Source organism: Artibeus jamaicensis, unplaced genomic scaffold, assembly GCF_021234435.1.
Source record: "Artibeus jamaicensis isolate MK-2021 breed Jamaican fruit bat unplaced genomic scaffold, CSHL_Jam_final contig_332, whole genome shotgun sequence".
Taxonomy (NCBI): Eukaryota; Metazoa; Chordata; class Mammalia; order Chiroptera; family Phyllostomidae; genus Artibeus; species Artibeus jamaicensis.
The window spans coordinates 9,900,765-9,922,635 of NW_026521788.1; positions in this window are offsets into that span (position 1 = coordinate 9,900,765).

A 21,871-nucleotide genomic window follows, 5' to 3' on the forward strand; every position below is an offset into this window, starting at 1 on the left:
CATAAAGCAATGAAAATTTTTAAAAACAAACAAGTGAAAAAAAAAAAAAAAACTATTGCTATGCCCAGAAATGTGGATGAGCTTCACAAATACTGACTGAAAAAACTGAGAGGCAAAAGAGTTCATACTGTATAATTCCATGCATATAATGTTAAAAAACAAGTCAAACTAATTTTGTGGGTTAGAAATCAGGAATATGGTTACTTTATAGAAAGTAGTGACAGGAAGGGGGTGTGAGAGAGATTCAGGGGTGCTTGTAGTGTTTTGCTTCTTGATCTGCATGTTTGTTACATGGCTTTGTCAATTCTATTACACTGAACCTAGCTATACACTTCTGATCTGTATACTTTGCTGTGTGTTACATTTCACTAAAAAGTTTATATTTAAAAGTTTATTTAAAAAGAGAGCATTGATAAAATAGTAGATCAGAACAAGTCAATCAATAACCACAGGTGATATTTAAGAAAGAGTTCATAATCCTGGCTAGTGTGTCTGAGCTGGTTGGAGCATCTTCCCATACACCAAAGGTATTGTGTTTGATTCCCCTTTAGAGCATGTACCTCAGCTGCAGGTTTGAGACTAAGTTGGGGTGCATACAAGAGGCAACAGATCGACATTTCTCGCTCACGTTGATATTTCTCTCCTTCTCGCCTCCTTCCTTCCCCTCTCTGTAAAATCAATGAGCATGTCTTCAGGTGAGGATTAAAAAACAAGATAGAGTACATAAGGTAGGTCATTCTTAAGACTTTTATCTGAACATAAACTTCAAAGATGTAAAAGTGTCAGTCAAACAACTACCTGGAGGTATAATACTACAGTCGGAGAGAACACCAAAGGCAAAAATTTGATTGAAGTGTAAGTTTTGTTTGATCAAGGAAGAGTAGCTTGAGGGCAGAGAAGGCCGGCTGGCGGGGAGGTGGGGTGGGGGGTGGGGGGACCACACAGGTGGTGACGTCACAGCAGCTGCCAGGTTGGCCCGGGTCACACAAGGCCTTGCATCCATCGTCCAGACCTCAGCTTCAGGGTATGCAAACTACAGATCTTGAGTCATAGCCAACCCCAGGCTGCTTTGCACGGCTTATGATTTATGTTTTTAAACGTGGCATATCAGCCACTATTTTTTTTACATTTAAATCCTTCTTAATAAAACATCAAAAACAAACAAAAAGTGCAGTCACAGAGACTGCATGTGGACCACAAACCATCTAATATTTACTTTCTAGCCATTTCCAGAGACATAATAGCAACTCCAGATTGAAAGCCATTAGAACTTGAGAATGGGGGGTGTCATAATAGGATTTAGATTTTATAAGGACTTCCCCGGTGAACAACTTCTGCAAATGGGCAGGGGTGCAAGCAGGAGGATCAGTCAGGATGCAGTAGCAATGGTCCAGGCGACAGATGGCGAAGGCTGGGTCTCGAGTGGGAGCATTAGAGGAGCCGAACAGGGACTGAATTAGGTGCAGGATTTGAAAGCAAAGCCAGCTGACTGTGATGATCGGTTTAGGGTATGAGGAAAACAGAAGAGTCAGCGGTAAGTCCTAAAAGTATAGGCTGAACGACAATATGGTAATTTTTTCAAAAGGGGAAAACCCATAGTGTGCACTTTTTTGATAGTGTTCAGGTTACGTATGATTTTTCTCTCCTTCTAGAATTAAACTCTTCTCAGAGACTCCATGACTTTCTCAGATACTTCGTTAAAAAGAAAAGTGAAAGTTGCTACAGCAAATGAATGCAGGAAACAATAGCAGTTATAAAAGTTATTATCTTCCTTAAATACTATTTTTAATATATTTCCATTTTAACCATTGTTTCTGTCCTCTGACAACAAATATCAAAATAACAGGTTAAGAGTAGCAAGTGGGTTTTATTAAGGACATAGAAAATAACACAATCATCCACTTTAATCATATTTTGTCATTTAAAAGACCCTTATCACATCTGTGCTGGAGTTAAAGAACTATTTTTAATAATGTGCTTAAGTAGCTTATAAACATTTTTCCCATTTTTGCACAGCTAATCTAAAATAATAATTGCTCCAGTTATATTAGTCGCCCTAAGACAATTTTCCAAAGCTTTATGGTATCCGGTTTTAATGAATATGCTGATATTTCTACTTTCTTAAAAGAATCAATAGCCTTAATTGATAGGCTTAAGTGGAAAGCTGTTACTCCAGGAACTGGAATGCAGGACTCCAAGCATTGAACAAGAGATTTAACCTTTGTGCCCCAGGGGGTCTGCGAGCCCTGGGGATGGTATCTGAATCACTTTGTTCCAAGGAGGGAAGGTAGGTGCAGCAGTCAAAGAAATGCTGATCAGCACATAAAAAATACTAGGACAATCACTGCTGTACCACAACTCTAATCTGATTAACCTTTTACCCAAACCCCTTACTTACTCTATTTCTCTCCTTACAAAAAAAATAGGCAGGCTTCAGATGAGATGTTAGGACAGTTGTCAGGGTGCACAGCCCACTGCATTCTCAGATAGGCCTGTATCTGAATAAAGTGCCCATAAAGATTCAATACTTGTCTCTTCTTATTGGTTCTGGTAGTGACGAGCGGCATGAACGTCTACTTTTCTGGTTTCAATCTAAGTGGTGTTTATGAGACTTTATGCACAGGAGAGAATTTATCTAGGACACACACAGGAAAAATGCAACAAACAGTTAAGAAAGGGTAATCTTTTTATTGTACATAAGTTTTGTTTCAATAAAAATATGTAAAGCAGTTTATCTGACACAAAGTAAGTGCAAGAGACAATAGCTACATTTAAGCTACATTTAAGCAAAAGTAAACATGAACTAGTAAGAGAAAGATTACATTTAATAATTTAATAAGTGGCCTAATGTTAACTATCATGTATAGACTGAGGATATTATCTCTATGTCAATAACATATTACATCATTTGGTTTAGATGGTAGAAAATGCCTGCATCTTTAAAGTTTGAAAAATTTAAGAGAAAAGTAATTTATCATCTATCAATGAGACTAATAAGATGTTTGAAACTTTTTCAGTGCCTTAGGCACAAGATTTGATATGGTAGATAACAGGCATTAATCTTTCTAAAGTAGCTGACCACTTATAGAATCAAACTAAATTCTTATTATATTTGTCATTAATAGAAATGTAATTGGATGCAGTCATTTGCTTTTAATGTTATTTGATAAACCAGTTTTGACAGATGTCTTATATAATATTCTTCCTCCAACAGTTTTTTTAATTGAATTGTATAGTGTCTCAATTGAGCCAAATGTATAGTAATTAACCAGTGAACATAATAAATTTATTGGTGTATTTTTGTTACTGTGGTTGTTTTGATCCAGTCTTGTCCTGAACATCTCAGAGATCGGAGACTGTAATTTTTCACTCACTACTGAACATTACATCTTCATTAAAGCTTAAGACTACATTTTATTTTTGTGACATATCCTGTTAGCTCTAGGTAAAAATGCTTTTGCATGCTCAGTCTCACTTTTTATCCACTTCTCTATCAGCATTTCTCCAGGGACAGGTATAGCTACAAATATTATTCACTTAGACATCACTTATCTCCCTAAGTTAATTAGCGCTTCCTGTCTAATGAATGTAATGTTCCAAGTATCTGAACACACATTTTTCTTTTTACATTTTCTAGCATCTCTTGCCATTTTAGATGCCTTTGCACCTGTTGCCTCAGGAATGCAGTGTTGGAAAACTAAATGATGTGACTGAAGGAGCATCCAGTTTGGTAGCAGGTCTGGATTCAAGTCTCTGCTCCCCTATTTACTAAAGATATGGTTTACCCATGCTGGTCCATCTCTTTTAGGTTTAGTTTAATTCTTTTTAAAATGGGAATTATCATACCATTTTATAGCACACTTGCGACAGTAAAGATGAGATCAGGTGGCTAATTACTGTCACATAATCCCTTAATAAACAGTACTCCGAAGTACTGCTCATTTCTTATACTGCCTTGAAATCCTGGCAAGTGTAAGAAAAGTGCTCTCAAGACACAGGTGAACATCTGCACCTTTAACCACAACTTTCCTGAACGATTTTCCTGGGACATATACTGCTTTTTTTTTTTTTTGCCTATTTTTGGCACCTTACAGGATAACAGTGTTTTTGAACAAGACAGCATATCACTGCAAATTCCAAATGTTTGGGGATACTGAGGAAAATTCTTAAGAAGAGTAGAATAGACTTCAAATTATGTTCTTCCTTCAAAGAAATGTTTGCCCAATAGTCCTGTGTCTTTCTTGTGTTATTTTAATAGGCTAAAGGGACTATGTTTCTTCCTTAATTGCCATGGCCTTTGGATATTCATTTCACTATCTGAAGAATGAGAAAGAAATGTGGAGTGAACGCCTGTCTTTATTGGCTGGCTCACCCCACCTAGGTTGAAATAGCAATTCTTTCAAAGATAAGACTACATTTTTGAACCCTCCTCTGTCTCTTTGGTAGCAAAACCCCCTGGGTAGTTATGTTAGCATTTCTCATCTGCTGGCCTATGTTATGATACTATTTATAAGAGAAAGAAATTGACATTACACAGGAGAAATTCACTTACAGTGGCCTAGAAGAAAAAGATATGTATCATATACACTCACTTAGGTACAAAAGAAAGATTCCTCTCTTTGAATGGTTATTAAATTCCCAGGAAGCTGACTCAGAGTGTTTCACAGTAGCGTGTGCTGTATTAAGAGTCACACCTTCCTTTAATACCCTTTCCCCACTTAGTAAAGTTTTCAGTGTTTCTCATATTGAAATATGGCAGTTTCACAGATGGATGCAAAGACATCACACTGTAACACATAATAAATCTTGATATCAGGGAGTTCCTGATCTACATGTTAAGGTTTTGCTTGCTTTTTTTCACTAGTCATTTTTCTTGGTAAAAAGCAAAGAAAATCAATTGTGTATTTCATAAATGAAGTTTTATAAACCTCTCTCATTTTCTCTCTCACTCTTTCTATATGTGTGTGTGTATATATATATATATATATACACATAAGATTTACAGTTGTGAGCACACCTACTTTTGCCCCACCCTGTATATACACACACACATACCTATACACATGTACATGAACATATACACACATATTTTCATTGTATTATATAAATTAAAATACAGATGAGAAAATATATATAAAATAAGGCTGCACAGATTTATTTTACTATTTATCCTCTGAAAATAACTACATTCTTTCCTTTTGTAACTTTAATACACTTTTTAAAAAGTAAATTTGCCCTGTGATATTTGTATATATTCTCAAAAATGTATTTGCTACTTTGAGGAATATCTCCTTCAACCTGGGCATACTGCACATTTTAGAGAGTAGAGTGTAACTACAAGTCCCACCTCTTTGCTTCACAGAATTAGGTCAGAAATTCTAGAGCGCTCTATATTAATATTGCAGATAATCAGTATCCACATGTAGTAAGCACTAATAAAAAAGAACAGAATACAGAATTTAGAAAAAACTACTTTTATGTGAATCTATAATACAATACAGTAATTTACTTTCATTGTGTTTTGAAACCACTTTTTGGAATCACTGTCAAAACTCATGCCTAATTACACTTACTTAGAAATTTCATATATAATTACACTAAAATTAAAGAAGTTAGGAGATATAATTTTAATAAAAAATAATTTTTGAGTTAATTTTTGTGTATGGGCACGAACAGTAGGGTACTTTCTTCCTTGCGTGTGCGGCTTTGTAATTTTCCCAGCACCATTTATTGAAGAGGCTTTCTTTTCTCCACTGTATGTTTTTGGCTTCTTTGTTAAAAATTACTTGCCCATATACATTCCTGGGCTCTCAATTCTGTTCCATTAATCTGTGTGTCTTTCTTTGCCTATACCTAGCTGTTTTGATTATCATTGTTCTGTAATATAATTTGTAATCCAGTAGTGTACTATTTCTGGCTTCATTCTGTTTTCTCAGAATTGTTTTTGGCTATTTGGGGTTTTTTTTTTTTGGTTCCATACAAATCTGATTACTCTTTTGGTGTTCTTTTAAAAAATGTCATTGGGATTTTTATAGAGATTGCATCATATCTTTATATTGCTTTGGCTAATATGGACATTTTAACTATGTTGATTCTTTCATTCCACGAACAGGAAATATATATTTTTCCAATTCTTTGTTTCTTCTTCCATCTCTTTAATGAGGCTTTGTAGTTTTCAACATATAGTTCCTTCGTATCCTTTAAGTTATCCATATTTTATTCTTTTTGTTGTAATTGCAAAATAAATTGTTATTTTCCCATTCATTTTTCTGAAATTTCATCGTTAGTATGTAGTAATACAGTGGTTTTGTACACTGCAACTTTGCTGTATTTGTTTATTATTTCCAATAGTTTTTAAAAATATTTTTATTTAGTTATTTTTCAAGTACAGTTTTTTGTCTATTTCTCCCATCCCAGTGCTCCCCCCGCCCCGTTCTCCCCATTTCCAATCGTTTTTTGGTGGAGTCTTCAGGATTTCTCTATATGACAATCGTGTCCTCTGAAAAAAGTGACAGTTGTATTTCTTCCTTCCCAATTTGAAAGCCTTTTTTTCCCTTCTCTTGCCTGATTGCTCCAGCTAGGACTTTCAGGACTATGCCGAACAACAGTGGTGAAAGCAGACATCCTTATCTTAGAAGAAAAGCATTCAATTTTTACCATTGTGTACAACAGCTGAGGGTTTGTCATATTGCCTTTATTATGTTGAGGTACTTTTCCTTTATACCCATTGTATGAAGTGTTTTAATCACAAATGGATATCGTAACTTACCAAATGCTTTTTCTGCATCTCTTGATATAATCATATGACATTTACCCTTTTCAACCAGGCTGTGCCGTGTGGAAACTGAGGAGTCAGGGTGTCATGTATGCAGCAGGAAGGACCCACTGAGGGTTTTCAGCAGGGGGTGACCTGCCCGAGCTGAATGAGAATGCTCCCTCTGAGTGCCTTGAGGAGAGAGGGCCTGAAGGAAGTGGGCGATCCTGATCATAAGGAATTTACTAGAAGTCCCTGTTTCTTGATATTTGAGGGCTATTCATACTGCTAAAATAAATATGAAAATAGTATTGCACTTGGCACACAATTAGAGAAACTGATAAGCCTACAAATGAAGACAAAACCATAATTCAATAATTGTGGTGGTCAAAACTCATTAACTCAAGAATGTCAGTCTTAATATGTGCTACACGTATGTTTATACTTTGCCAGACACTGTGCTAAGCTAAAAACACACACATATGAACACACACGCACTCTCATGTATGCATAATTACAAATGTATTAGTTTTGCTGTGTTATTTTCCTCATTTTACAGATAAAGAAAATGAAGTTTAGAAGAGTTAATAATCTTGGCCAAGGTCTTATATTTGCAAAAAAATAAATATATCATAACTATGGTGTTCTATTGCTGCCTATAATTATTCATTCTCCCGTTTTATTCTTTAATTAAGAATTATATTACAATATCCCACTGGTTTCAACAACCAATCTCCCTTCATTATTATTTTCTTTCAAAATGACAAAATGCTAGATATGGTAATAAATAATAGTTATATAGCTCTTACCATATAATAAACTATTAAAAGTATTGTTATGGGGGATGATCTATGATTATCAATTTTTACAGATAAAAAAACTGAGATATTGACAGAATAAAACTTCCCTTAAATTTCAAAGCTATAACATGATGGAACCACAGTATATGACCTCAGGAAAACTTGCTTCAAAATCCTGGCTCTCAATAATCACTATACTTGCTTTCAAAGCAAAAATGTATATGGCAGTCAGTCCTTGTTCTTGACTAGGTTATTATTGTGATGGAGAACTAAGACACATACAAATAAAAAAAACTAGCAATATTCCAAACATGACTAGTGGCAAAATAATACATTGCATGGGTGAGAAGTACTACTGGAATTTAGAAATGTAAAAATTCATGTCGTTCTGCATTTTTGCTCCCTTACACTTTTTGTTTCTTCTTTACATGTTCACATCTCATTCAACATAAGTTAAACATTCTAGTAACCATGTCACCTGTAAACTAACTAGGTTTCAGTCCTTTACTCTGCTCTGTCTAGCTCTTATACTAAATCACAAGCACATAAAGAGAAGGGTTTTTTTTTTAGCTTATATTATAAATGTAGAAAAGAGAAATAATATGCATGATGGATTTAAGCAAAACTCATACTAATAGTAAAACATCACAAATAAAAATTACCAAGTATAATATTTCTGTATCAAAAATGTATTCTGAAAATATTCATTGCTTTCATAAAAGATACTTGCTTTCTCATTATTTCATTATACAATAATAGGTTTGGGCTTACATTTTGCAGTAATACTTGAAATTGTATTTTCTATCTCACATTTCTTCATCAGTCATGCTCTTTGAAAATACACAGTGCACAGGCTGGCTAAACTGCACAGAAATTCATTCTTAATTAAGAGTCACAACAAGTCATTGCAACAAAAGAAAAATAATTCTCATTTAGGTCCTTAAATTATCTATAGCCTTGACATTATGCCCAATTATCAGCGAATATTCTTTTTTGGATTTAATGGCTTTAACTTTTAATCTCATTCTGAAGTCTGATGGTGACTTTTCTTTCTTAAATTCCCTCACCTCCATTTTCTTTGATATTTAATTTTATTATTTATGACCTCTTCTATAGGTTTATTTTATTTTTCTTCATTCTAGTAATATGTCGTACATTCTCTATCTCAGTAGCTAACATACAGTTACACCTTTCTCAATGTGTTAAAATGTAACTGTTTTAATCTGACCTTTTCAGGAGGCTTAAACAGTTCTCTTATTTTCTAATAGGTCCATAAACTGAACTTATCCCCCTGTATCTTGATCTAAGAGTAAGTAATTTTTTTCTCTTTCAAATAGCTCTCAGATGATTCCTTTTTTTCTTTATACTTAATGCTTTCTTAGTTTATATCCTCATAAATTCTCTTTTCATTATAACAGTCTTCTGGTTATAACCACGACACAACATGTAACGATTATGACACAAAGCCTCCAATTACAGAATTCAAGGTCCAATACAAATAAATGATATACCACTAAAAGCACTAAAGTAAAACTACCCCATTAAATGTAACATTTTGGTGCTTCTATAAGCCATATACATTTACCAATAAAGAAAAAGTGTTTCTGTATTTTTTAAATCTCTCGAATTGAATTAGCCAGGTCTTACCAAATCATACATGTATTAGTCTAATTAACTATGAATTTATTAAATTATGAAGGTTCTCTTGTAGTGATAATAAGTGGGGGGGTGAAAAGGAATAGCTACCCTAATTAGTTAAAGGCGATTTTTAAAAGTGCGTGTCATAGTAATCTTTGCAAAGGGAATTAGCAAATTCTTGTTCCTGTTCAAAAATTCTATAATCCAATTATCTATCTATACATATATTTTTCTAGCTGCATCTGTTTGTCAGCTGAGACTTTTTAAAGTCATTTTTCTATGATGCCCTTCTTCTCTTTTACCAAGTGAGCCAATTAAGTAAAAGGAATAGCTACTTCTAGAGATGAGATTAGAAAAGAAGAAAAGATTTCAGGAAAACATTACTCTTCCTGCTAGGTTGTTAGACTGGTAGAAAGTAGGCCTGGAGTTATCAAAAGCTATTTTTACCACATAATGTGAAAATCACTGCCCTACTCCCTGAACAGCAAAATCACCATGTATTAGTTAATCAGTTTTCCAGAAAATCAGAACAAAAACCTATAGCATGTTGAAGCAACACATATACATATATGAGACAGAAAGCAACAGAGACAGACTGCAAGAGCGATTGTAAGGGCTGGCAAGATGACAAGTCTCAAGATCCGTGGCTGGTAAGGCAAAACCCCAGAAGAGTAATGGTCTCCTGTCCTTTTGAGGGCAGGACTGAGAACAAGGAGACCCAATGGGGTCATTCCAGGCCAAAGTCCAGATGGCTTAAGAGATCATGTTTCAATTAGTCTACAGGCAGGGGAAAAAAAAATCCCAGCTCTAGAGCAATCATTCAAGAGAAATAGCCTCTTGCTCAGGCTCTTTGTTCTATTCAGACCTTCCACTGAGTGACTCACACCTTCCATGTTAGGGAAAGCAATCTTCTTTATTTGGTCTAGCAACTGAATTATTAAACTCATCCAAAACATTCTCATAGAAACAAACAGGATAATGTTAACCAAATATCTTGGCATCCTGTGGCCTAGTCAGGTTGAGATATACCAGAATCATGCAGAACCTAAAAGCAAATATAAAATCATAAGCATGATTGTATCTGATGAATATAAAATCATATAAGTATTGGATGATCTGAATCATTAATTTGAGCCATTCCTGAGCCAGTCCAACTGCTAACTGCTTTAGTTGTGTGAACTAGCTGGAGTTGGGTTTCTGTTACTTGCAACGGAGAAACAAAAAGAAAATAAAAAATCAAAATCCTCAAGCAACATAGCAGAATGTTTTGCTAGTGCTTTTTTTCCTACTATTTCATTTATTTAAACAAGGGACAAAAAGTATTCTATGCTGTTAGCAGTTGGCATAGTGATCACATTAAGAAGGAGGGAGAGTTGTGGTCCACATGGTCACTTAGTATGTTCTACTTTAATTTTCAAAGCCTAGAAAAGACAGTATGTGTATTAGACTGTTGGATTACAGTCTAATGATTAACTTAGAGAAATAATGTCTAGTAGCTACTGTCTAACTCTCAAACCTCTGCTTCACACGTGATGCTTGTCTTTTCCAGACTAGCCTGTTTTTCTTTTCTTTTTTCAAAATTTTCAAAATAATTTATTTTTTCTTTTTAATTTTTTTTAATTTTTAAATATATTTTATTAATTATGCCATTACAGTTGTTCTATTTCCCCCTTCATTCCCCTCCACCCTGCACAGCCCCTCCCCCACCAGTCCCATCCTTTAGTTTATGACCACATGTCTCAAGTTCTTTAGATTCTATATTTCCCATACTATTCTTGCCCTCCCCCATCTATTTTCTACCTACCATCTATACTACTTATTTTCTGTACCTTCTCCCCCCTTCTCCTCCTCCCACTCCCCTATTGCTAACCCTCCATGTGATCTTCATTTTTATGGTTCTGCTCCCGATCTAGCTGTCCTCTTAGTTTGCTTTTGTTTTAGGTGTGGTTCTTAATAACTGTGAGTTTGCTGTCCTTTCACTGTTCATCTTTTTTATCTTCTTTTTATTAGCTAAGTCCCTTTAACATTTCATATAATAAGAGCTTGGTGATGATGAACTCCTTGAATTTGATCTTATCTGAGAAGCACTTTATTGTCCTTCCATTCTAAATGAAAGCTTTGCTGGATAGAGCAATCTTGGTTGTAGGTCTTTGGTTTTCATGACTTGGAATACTTCTTTCCAGCCCCTTCTTGTCTGTAAGGTCTCTTTTGAGAAATCCGCAGACAGTCAGATGGGAACTCCTTTGTAGTGACTGTCCCCTTAGCTCTTGCTGCTTCTAGGATTCTCTCCTTCATTTTAATCTTGGCTAATGTAATGATGATGTGTCTTGGTGTGTTCCTTCTTGGGTCCAACTTCTTTGGGACTCTCTGAGCTTCCTGGATTTCCTGGAAGTCTATTGCCTTTGCCAGATTGGGGAAGTTCTCCTTTATTATTTGTTCAAATAAGTTTTCCACTCATGGCTGTTTCTCTTCCCCTTCTGGTACCCCTATAATTCGGATGTTGGAACATATAAAGATTTCCTGAAGCCTCTCCTCATTTTTTTGAATTCTTGTTTCTTCATCCTTTTCTGTTTGGTCATTTTTTTCCTCCTTCTGGTCCACTCCTCTGATTTGAGTCCGAGTTTCCTTTATATCACTATTGGTTTCCTGTGTATTTCCCTTCATTTCAATTAGTTTAGCTTTCATATGTTTCTCTAATTTGTGACTAAAATCAACCAGTTCTGTGAGCATCCTGATCATCAATGTTTTGAACTGTGCATCTGAAAGTTTGGCTATTTCTTTATCACTTAGATTTATCAGCTCAGGGGCTCTGAGTTGTTCTTGAGCCATGTTTTGATCTCTTCATGCCTGTTAGGTATGAGGAGCGGAGCCTTAGTTGTTCACCAGGGTAGGGCCACCCAGTTTGCTGGATTGTGACACTGTATGTGGGGGCGGGGTCAGAGAGGGACAATGGTGGTCCCCTCTGCCGCTTCCACTTGCGCAGTCCGTCTCACTGCTAGCTCCTTCCCCGGTTTATCTGCACAGGGTATGTGACCTCGATCAGCCCTCAGTGGGTCCACTGTCTTGCACCCTCAATGGGTCCAATGCCTTGCCCCCTCAGTGGGTCTGCCCGCTTCTCCACACCTGGGATCTGCCCATAGCTTCTGGTGCACCTGGATCAGGTGCCCAGGTTGGTCTGGTGGATCTTTCCTGCTCCACCCGCTCTGCCGCTGGCTTTGCCCCCACTTACCAGTTTGGCTGAAGGGTTTGTTGTCAGACTTCCATGTAGTTCAATTTTCTGTGGTTTGGCTGTGTTTTTGTTGCTAAAACTTTGTTGTTTTTAAACTTAGTTGTGGGAGAAGGTGCAGTGCCTCCACCTACGCCTCCATCTTGGCAGAAGTCCTCTTTTCTTTTTCTTTATTGTTGTTAAGTTGTCGCCATTCTCCCCACAACTCCCCCCAACCCCGGCCATCCCCATTTCCTACCCTCAATTCTAACCTCCTTTGGCTTTGCCATGTGTCCTTTATTCGTGTTCCTTGACACTAGTTTTGCTAGTGATTTATCATTCAAAAATCATTAGAGACTTACGTTACATCATTATTCTCATTTACTTGTTCCCCGGAACTTGTCATCCAGAGAAGTAATGTGGAACTCCAAGTGTTCCAGGAACATTTATGAAAGATTAAAATCTATTGTTTGTGTTCAGGGAGAAAATTCCAGGAACTTTTGCTCTGACATAGCTGTTGCCACGTTATTGACGTTCATTGATGTTCCATCAAGTGGAAATGTAGGGAAAATGATAATTATCAAATGAGATACTAATTACAAAAGTAAATGTATTCACTTGAAAGATCTTTCATCTTAGATTATAACTTAATTTTTAATTTAACTTATTTTATTAATTTAAGCTTTATTGCATTTTTTTCTTTGGTAATGGAGATTATGACTTTCCAAGTTCTTTGGTGAGAAAATGTTTTTTCAATGATAATTTTAATAGCTAGGATTGTTTGTGTGTTCTTTGGTATCTTTGGTTGGCATGATAAGAGGTTCAGGTTTTTTTTGTTTGTTTGTTTGTTTTGCTGCTGCTCCTTCAAAAGTGTTACAAGTTTTGTGACCCACACCTGACAGAAAAACCAGACATCAACTGCTTTTAGTCATTTCCTTGAAAGGTTTTATGGTGTTACAGGTGTCACTAGAAATTTCAACCAACCATATGAAGTGAGTTCTTTCCTAGAGAAAATGCTGCCTACACCTGAGACTTCTGCTGACCTGAGAACAGAGAAGATCTGAAGAGATAAAAGCTACCAACAGACACGGTTTCTGGATGCTGCTCTTGCCAGAGGCTGCTGTCACTTTCACTTTCAAAGTAGCTGTGGAGAGCCACTAAGACCTGGAGGTACTCGGAGCCATAATCACCTACCTGCGGACAGAGTGAATAAAAGTCAGCCATAGGGATGTCTGTACTTTTGTTGGGTTCTGTGGGTAGTAGAGTGGGGGCAGCAAATAAAGGGCATGCTTTGCTTCTTTCCATCACCCACAAATTGCTTATATTTAAAATACTCTTCAGAGTTAACAATAAAAATAAAGAAAAAATAAAGTATTATCTTTTACAGAAAAAATAACTTTTTCTTGATGAGTACAGATACAATTTCATCATTTATCTCACTGAAAGTCACTATCACTTGGGAATAACATCAAACATAAACACAACTTTGTATTATAAGCCTAAGGCTAATGCATCATGTGCTGATAACTAAGCTATTACCTTCCTGCTGCAAACACTATTATACATTTCTCTGTGGTTCTAGGGCTGGAACTCAAGAAACACATTGTTCTCAGCAGCCTCCATCTACCGAGGGGAGAGGGGAGGGAGATGGCAACACTGAGAGACACAAAAGGGCACTCGCCTTCTTGTGTGCCTTCTGTTCCCAACCATTGTTAGGTGTGTCCTACCTAACAATGCTTCTAATAGCTCCTGTTAACATTTTTTCCAGCCCTCACAGACCCAGTGAAGTCACATTCATCCCAGACACCAGCATCGCCCCTCCCTGAGTGTGTTCCCTTCACAGGTCTGGGTTCCATTTGCTGAGGTCACTGTTTTGAAACAGAACGATCAAGTGGCTTCCTCTTTCAAAGGGATGAGGATCAGCTCTACAGAACTTCTTCTCTAAACCTCCAAAACCCTTCACTGCCGCCACTTCCACTTAGTTCCTCAGTCTTAGGATGGTGGCTGATCCCTGAATTATGGATTATTGTTAACATTAGGATAGCGATAGTATTACTTATTGAGGTCTTCTGATGTGTGAGCAGTAAGTACATTTTGTTCTCACAACAATGCTATGTGGTAAGTCCTATTATTATCCATACTCTCAAGATGAGGACAATGTACAAAAACATAGCTATTTGACTTGCCAGTGGTGGAATCTAAGTGGTAATGCCAGTGGGAAGTGTTAAAAGTTAAGGCTCCCCTGCTCCCATACCTGTTTTTTTCTGTTATTCTGGAATCATTCTTCTGGTTAGAAGATCACTGTGGATGAGAGAGTTAGGGACCATAGTGTCCCAATCTCTTTCTCATTGAATAGACAGAGATACATATATTTTTTAAAAGACTGGATATATATAAAATGTTGGCAAGAAACCTGACATGTACTGAAGAGTACAGCTTGAGATAGGATAGAATTATTGAATCATCTACTCAATAATTTTCAAAAACAAAAAAAAAAGTGTTCTTAGTTGAGGCCAATGGAGTTCTACTCAAAGTTTCTCATTTTAAAAGTCTACTGTTTTATGCTGTGGCTCCCTTCAAAAGTGAGTTTACTGGGCCCTGGCCAGTGTGGTTCAGTTGGTTGGAGTATGGCTTCATAAACCAAAGGGTTACTGGTTCATTTCCTGGTCAGGGCTCATGCCTAGGTTTTGGATTTAGTCCCTAGTCAGGGTGCATGCAAGAGGCAACCAATCAATATTTCTCTCCGTGTCTCCCTTTCCTCTCTCTAAAATCAATAAACATGTCCTTGGGTTAGAATTAAAAGAAAAAGAAAAAGCGAGTTAGTTGGTAAAATTTAATACATTTCAATATAACCCCCTCCCTTGACTCTCAGAAAAATTACTGCTAGTTTGGAAAAGCATTTATCTTTTAATAGTTCTAAGTGTATTGGTGGTACACTCAATAAGTAATTTGTGAAAAAGACTACCAGTGATATTCATTCTATTTATACTTTGTTAGTGTAAAATCTTATTAAGTAAGAATTATGATGGAGAGGGATCAATTCAAGATCTGGAAGTCCCAGTAACTGGATCCAGAGAGTACAAGGGTATGAAAAGTTGATGAGATCCCAACTTTGGAGAGTAAACTGAGTCAGAAATGTACATCTTTTCACAGACCTCAACATTTACTGCATGGAATCATTATGTAACTATGGTAATAGAAAATATTTATTCAGCTCTCAAAATGAGGTAATCATGTTAAGCATGAATCATCTTTGATTTTTAAAGTTTTACAATTCCATGAAGTAGGTACTATGTTATCTAAATTTTGTGTGGTAAGAAAACTAAAGTTTGGAAAAATTAAGCATTTGTTTAATGTCACAGAGCTGAAAGATAAACAAATCAGTGAACTCAAAACGGTTCACTCTAAAAAAAAATTCTTTCTACTCCAAAATTATTTTATTGATCTTTGTAGATAACTGTCCTTGGATTAAATAATTTCAATAATTTTGGAACTATGACACCAACAGATATCATACAGAAAATAGTTTTTCTTCTGGTTTGTAAGCCTTTGTCTATTCCCTCTCTGGGTAGAGAAGTTTATTGGAAGACCAGACCTCAGATATTCTCTCATCTTGATTCCCAAGCAAGAAAACAATTCAGAACCAGTGTTAAAGACAAGAGTTTCAGCCCTGGCTGGTGTGGCTCAGTGGACTGAGCACCAGCCTTTGATCCAAAGGGTTGATAGGTTGATTCCCAGTCAGGACACATGCCTGGGTTGCGGGCCAGGTCCCCAGTAGGGGCATGTGTGAGAGGCAACTACACAGTGATGTTTCTCTCCCTTCTCCTCTCTAAAATAAATAAATAAAATCTTTTAAAAAAGAGTAGAATTTCAAGAATCAATACAAGGTATAAAGAAATCCTAAAATAATGTTTTTAAAAAAAAACTGCCTAAAAATTTAGGTATAGTAACAATATAATAAACTTTTATTTATTATGTGAAGTACTATTTTCAAATCTCATTCAATACAGTAAAACAAACGTCTGAGAGACTATAAACCTAGACCACTGAGAAACCTCAGTTAAAGCAATTAAGGCATTCCTTCAGAAGATCTGCCGGTCCCAGGCCAGCAGAGGCACACACAGCACAGGTCACCAGAAACAATGATAGCCACTAGGGTCAACAGGCAATTACTTAATTATGAGTTCTCTTTGAAAGACAAATAGGTTACACATGTGTGTGTATATATATATATATATATGTGCCTTTTATATTGACATGTTTGTAGTAAATATTAACATTTTAATCTAATAATTAATGTAACACAACAGCAAAATCCTAAACTTCTTTTCCAAGGCAATAAGTATATCCTTGCTTTTAAATTTCAGTTATTTCCTATTATCACTAATAAGATATTCAGTGTTCTTTCCATTTTAATTGCTTACACACACATAGCAGGCAAGCATATGATAAGAATACTGGGTATATATTGGTAACTCACCTCCCTAATTTTGATGAGACACATTACATTACTCTCACACTTGAGAGAATCCTCATGACCAAAAAAACAAAATGAAACCAAATGCTAATGTTGCACATTTCTAAAGTGGCTGTCATTTTCTTCTTTCAGATTTTAGCCTCCCCACAAATTTAAAAAATCCACCAAATTTAGATAGCTTTAAAAAATTACATAGTCACTGTATATGTTGAGCTGTGATCCAGCTTTGCATCAATAGAGTGATAAGTAAAATGTGCATTCATTTTCAAGTTTCTTTTCCTGAAGTCACTTGGCTGACCTGAGGCCAAACACTGTCATCGGCAGGGCTGGATTTTAAGCAGCTACCTGAGGCAGTATTCTCTCTTGGCTTATTTTGACAGTTACTTCAATTCTGGAGCAGGCTGTGCACCAATATGCGAATGAATGGCTTTGTAGGTCCAAGAGCAGCTTATGTGTGGTCTCTTCAGGCCTTTTCTTTCTGCTTAATTATCAAATGGGGCTGTAATTAACATAAGCTGAGACCATACCTTAGATACTTTTTGAAGAAGACTCTGTTATCAAAGCTATTTATGGCAAAAGATAAATAAATCTTATATCACATTTAATATCAAATATTATCCATACTTTAAATTATGTTTACAATCAGTGTCCTTAAACTTCTGAGTTATTAGATTTCTAACAGAGGTACTGCCTGTGATAGTTAATTTTGTTTGTCAATTTAGCTGAGTTAGGAGCCCAAATAGCTCCTAAACATTTCTGGATGTGTCTGAAAGTGTTTCTGGAAGAGATTAACATTTGAACAGATGAACTGAATAAAATCATTTCCATTCAATCTACTGAGGACCTGATAGAACAAAAAATACACAGGAAGAGTACCTTTGCTCTCATTTTGTTTGAGCTGGGACCTATCTTCTCCTAGGACATTAGAGCTTCTGGTCCGGAGGCCTTTAGAATTTGAATGGAAATTAACACAATCTGCCCCAAACAGTTCACACGCCTTCCAGCTCAGACTAAATTATAACAGTGAGCCTTCCTGGTTCTCTAGTTTGCAGATTACAGATCACAAAACTTCTCAGCAACTGTACTCACAAGAGCCAATTCCTATAATAAATAATTTGTACTTTCTCTTTTCCCTCTCTCTCCCTCTCAATCTTTCTGTTTCTCTCTCATTTCCTCCCTTCTTCTCATCCGTTTCTGTGGAAAATCCTGACTAATTCACTGACTAAACAAACAATATTGAAACTTTGGAAAATAGAATAGGCTGAAAACAGAGTTAGATAAATGATATTGGACTTTTTAAAATATCATGAATGTGAAATTTATATTATTTAATAGACTTTCTTGACAGAAAGTTCACCTCTCTTACATCTGATCTATGTATCTAACTATGTATAACATTGCCCCCACACTCCCCTAACTCAGGGAACCACATCAGCCCCAGAGCCTCTTTGCCATCAGGAGTTTGGATTAAACACATGTATGGAAACTTCCATTATTTATCAAATAATTACTTAGCACCTACAACATGCTGGAACTGTTCAGTCACTGTTGATACAACAGTGAACAAGATCATACATATGTGTGCGTATATATATACATATATACATATAATGTGTGTATATATATACATATGTATATGTATATCAAATCATTATGAAGATTTTAGTCTGCATACAATTTAGTTATATGGTGTTTTGCTATTCTCTAAGTTTCTCCTTCACCTCTGAAAGCTGAAGCACATTTGCGTCAACAAGTAGCTGCCAAGTCTAAATAACCACTCACTACGCAGTTTGCAAGCTAAGACGGTTTGATTAACAATAAGCCAAGCCTGTAAAGCTTGTGGCTCGAGTAGTTTTGAACAATGGCTGATGGGCAATTTCTGATTGCTTAGTATGAAACTACATGAACAAGGAAGAAGTGGAACCACGTATGTAAGTGATTTAAGAATTATGTTATTTTAATAATGCTAAGGGTACCAGATCCATGTGTGTGCTCACACGCAGAGAGCTGCTCACTGTACATTTGCATGACCACCCACTAGCAGTGAGTACACACAGCCTGAGTAATGACCAAATTAGCCCTTTAATTCAGGTAAGGATAAAGAATTCTGTACTGACAAGACAGTGTAGCTCTGCCTTTCTTCAATTTTAAAATGTGTGAATGGTGAACAGGTGAGGTACTTGGACCAGTCTCTAAAATTAGAATCATGTACATCACTTGGTACAGATTAATTAAAGCTTTCATTTCTAACACATTGCACTGAGACCATAACAAAGAAGAAAACTCTGAACATAAAAATGTGGGCGCTTCTGTAATATTTTGAATTGATACAACCTAACAATATGCACACAGGGATACAGAAGATCTTGAGATGGAGGTAAACTGTTTTGGATAATGCCGAATCATCATAAATGGAAAATTTTATAACGTATTATTTGTTTACAAGAAAATAGAAATGAATGATCATTTTCAAAGTTGATTGTCTAAGAATTCTGTTAAATAACACAAAAGAAAAAAAGTACCTTTTGCTACTTCAAACATTACTTTTTTCTATCTCATACACAAATATCTAATCCAATAAGATTTTAAAATTTTAATCAATTTTAGAACTGTTGCTAAAAAATTAAAAGAAATAGTTTATTTTTTAGTATTTTTTAAAATATAAGAGCCATACTTTGAAGTGTGTTACAAGGGCAAAGTGTAACTTTTTTTTAATTGCTTTCTTTCATAATCGACACATGGTTCCTTAAAAACCTGTGAAAAAGAGCATTGCTTCCTCCTGAAACCTTCACCATCTATTCAATTAGGATGCCAAGCTTCTTTTCTTATATTTATTATTTTTAGTCTTCACAATACTTTTTAAAACACCCATGAGTGTTGCCTTTTCAGATGATACAATGAAGGAACAGAGAGATAATATTTCTCGTTCCTGGTCACGTAGCTAATAAGAGGATTTGCATCCCCAGTATAATCTTGGCAAACTCAAGGCCACTCCTGTCCTCTCCATCATATTTCCTCTAGGGAGTAAATTGTACATTAAATACCACAGTAGGAAGTTCACCGAATAATAGGAAGCAAGGGAAAAATAATATAGAGATTAGAGATATGAGTGAGGAAAAACTAGAAATTGAGAGGAGAGCAGAGAAATTAATGGTAGTACACACTGGTAGTTTTGCCATTGACTTTACTCTGGAACAGACTCTGGTTTTAGTTTAGAGAATATTCCTCCACAAATCTAGGTCTAAGCATCTTGTGTAAGCTAATTTCAATGCAAGCAACCTGTGTGAAGCAGTCAACCTCAAGTTTTGCCAATTATACACTCCGTTCACCTAGACTTCCTGCTAGGTAATCCAATCAAAACAAGTTAAAATGTACCTGGGAATGTCACATCTTTGCTGGAATGTACCTTTTTCTGGATGGATGTGGACTGTAAGGTGAGGAAAATTTGGGCACTTTGCTATGTCTCTGAAAATAGAGAACTAACTCAAAAGAGAGAACCAAGAGATGAATCTTTGAGACCTCATTTGACCTCCATCTCTGCCTACATAAAAACTCTGTTCTATTCTCGCGTTTTTCAGTTATGGGATTCTTCCACTCGTTACGCAAGCCATTTTCAATCTTTCCTGTATAGACGACCACTAAGCTACATTTTGTTGATTTCCCCTTATATCTCGGTTTAGTATCATTTAAGAGAGTGAGATTTTAGAAAGCCACATGCCCTTATAATCCATCACGTGACTTTGCTTTCATGGTCCCTATGGTTGCTCCCCCACCCTGATGAAAATACTGAAGCCTGGATCAAAATCCACTTGAAAAGAGAGTCACCAATACAATTTAGCCACTAATATATCCAGTGTTCTCAAATAAAGTTCTCTCATGAGTAATTGATCAGAAAGAAGTAATATCTTCCTTTCTGTTTCCAGGATGACTACACATCCTGGTTTGCTCAGGGATGTTTTAATGCACACTTATTTTTCTTGTAAAGTAAACAAAACTAATAGTGTATCCTTTCCTTCTCAGTATGATTCTAGGTTGCAAGAGAAATGATATAATCACACTGTTGCTAATAGTTCATTGCAGCATTAAATCATTACAATATTAATGGCAACTACTTTTTAATTTACTGTTGGGTGAATGTATCTAATATTTATGATGTTGCTTTTATCAATTATATAAAAATTCCAACCAATATGTACAAAATATTCATAGTAGCAACACCATTCATAACAGCTAAAAACCGAAAACCATATCAATGCCATCAACAGGAGAGACATTTATATGATAAACTTTTCAGCAATGGAAAGAAACAAATCCCAAATACTCACTACAATATAGATGGATATTTAAAGTGCTGAGTGAATGAAACCAGACAAAGGCATAGACAAACCCAAACCCAAACACACTACATATTTTTATGCCAGAAAACAGGCAAAATTCATCAATGATGATAGAATTCAGAAAGTGGCTATTCCTAAGGTTGGGTGATATAGGAAGACATAAGCAGTAATTTCCTGGTAAATTTTTGCCATTCAAAATATGCAAACACTCCTGGCTTGTGTGGCTCAGTGGACTGAGTGCCTGCCTGAGAACCAGAGTCGTGGGTTCAATTCCCAGTCAGGGCACATGCCTGGGTTGGGATCCAGGTCTCCACGAGGGGACCTAGGGCATGCAAGAGGCAACCACACATTGATGTTTCTCTCCCTCTCTAAAAATAAATAAATAAAGATTAAAAAAATATGCATGCATGTGTGTATAAGTTTATTATACATTTTACTAATAAAAATCATAGCAACATTTGGACATGATGAATCTACAAATGATCTTTCATAGAGCCAACCAAATGCTTTGGCTGCTTCTCACTGAATTCGTCTATTGCTTGGTAACCTATAATTGTAATCCATCCATAGCTAGAAGACAGCCTTACTAACTCCTTTTCCAGTAAGTTGTTACTCTATCTAATATGTGATCTACTGTAAATTACTGCACCTCTGTGTAAA